Here is a 1,558-nt window from a genome sequence, read left to right as displayed (position 1 = left end):
AAGCGCCGCCACGCCATAATGAGTTATAAAGTCTCTTCGCGCATTTTCCTCTCCACTGCACCAAACCCGGTTCATCTGCGGGAGCACGAATTTTTTACACAGTCCCCATGACTGTCTCTACCAAAAGGAAACGTGTGCCCCCCCCCCTTTTTAATATCAAGCGGGAAACGGAAAGTCTGTTGTCACCCCTAACGTTGCGTTTCATCGACGGTTTTCCCCGAATTTTCTCTCCTCGCCTTATCGATGAGTCGAAATGACGGTGTGTATACATTCTCCCCGTTCCATTGAGGTCCGCGGCAGACTCGCGACGTCAGTGTGATAGAAGCCCAGCCGTCGTCGTCCGCGCCGCCGCCGCCGCCCGCGCCCGCGCCCGCGCCGCCGCCGAGAGGCGAGAAGTCGCTATTTGTCGCTCGCCACGTGTAAATATTATTGAATGGGTCGCCCGTCGTCCTCGTCGCCTGAACAATCGACATGATCTGCCGTGCATGGCCAGCCTCGCGTATTCGAGTGTGCATTTGTCGCGCTTGAAAAGTCGTTTTTACGGCAGCTTTTTCCTTCTCCGTTCTCCGACCCGCCGTGCTGCTGATGACTGCGGTTTTAAATCCGCCGGTTTTGCGATGCGAGTTGGCTGTCGTTGCCTGTGCTGGAGTCTGCGGGGCGTACGAGCCGTAAAGCCCGTGACATGACAGCTAGGCTTTTTGGCTTATGCCAGGTATACCGCCCGCCCGCAGTTGCCTATCGCCCTCCTTGATCGTGGCGTCTTAACGGGTAGGCAAACCGCCCGCACGTAGGAATGCGGTACAGCATAACCACAGAAGTGCGCGGGGTTAATCAGCTGCTACCTGTTACACAGCTCGCGAGTGATCTCGCAGCAGAGGGGGGACTCGCGGGTCCCGGAATGAGAAGCATGTAGCGAATCGTAAACACCCTCACGACAGGTAGTTTTTAGACAGTCCCTTAAAGACCGTCTCTACCAGAGGGAAAAGCCCCCCCCCCCCACCCTCCCCTTCCTCCTTGCTATCTACAGCGCAGAGCGGGCGACCGGCGTGTCATTATTTTTGTCTCGTTTGTTTTTTAAATTCAGAAGCAAAAATTACTATCGCCACGCGCGTAAATTACCTAATGGGTCCCATCTACTCGTCGCCGAACACACAATCAATCCGATCAGTCATGGCCAGTCTGTCTGAGCCTATCGGCCTGCCCGCTCACGGATTAGTGCGTGCTAGTCGCCATTCTGTGACAGCTATGGTGTGGCTGTGAGTGGGTGCGAGACTGCCAGCTTCTGCCAGCTGGCACCGTTACTCTGACTCACCACTACTTGCCTGCTGAGGTTTCCAAGAAAATAGCGGCAGTTTATTTTTTTCCGACATCTTTGTTATTTTGATAACCATTACACAGAAGCAGAAGGGTCAGTTTTCAACGCATCAGCTGTTTTACGCACGCCCAGCAGCGGCGTCCAGCGATCTGCACGATCTGCATCGGGAAGTCCCCGCAGCCGCGCTGAAGATCGCAATTTTCACTTTCTTTGCCCTGCGGCCCCCACCCCCGCCGCGCCGCC

This window comes from Frankliniella occidentalis, unplaced genomic scaffold (assembly GCF_000697945.3).
Source record: "Frankliniella occidentalis isolate FOCC.00 unplaced genomic scaffold, Focc_3.1 Scaffold7, whole genome shotgun sequence".
NCBI classification, from domain to species: domain Eukaryota; kingdom Metazoa; phylum Arthropoda; class Insecta; order Thysanoptera; family Thripidae; genus Frankliniella; species Frankliniella occidentalis.
The sequence above is the reverse complement of the archived record's forward strand: the minus strand, read 5'-3'. Positions refer to the sequence as shown.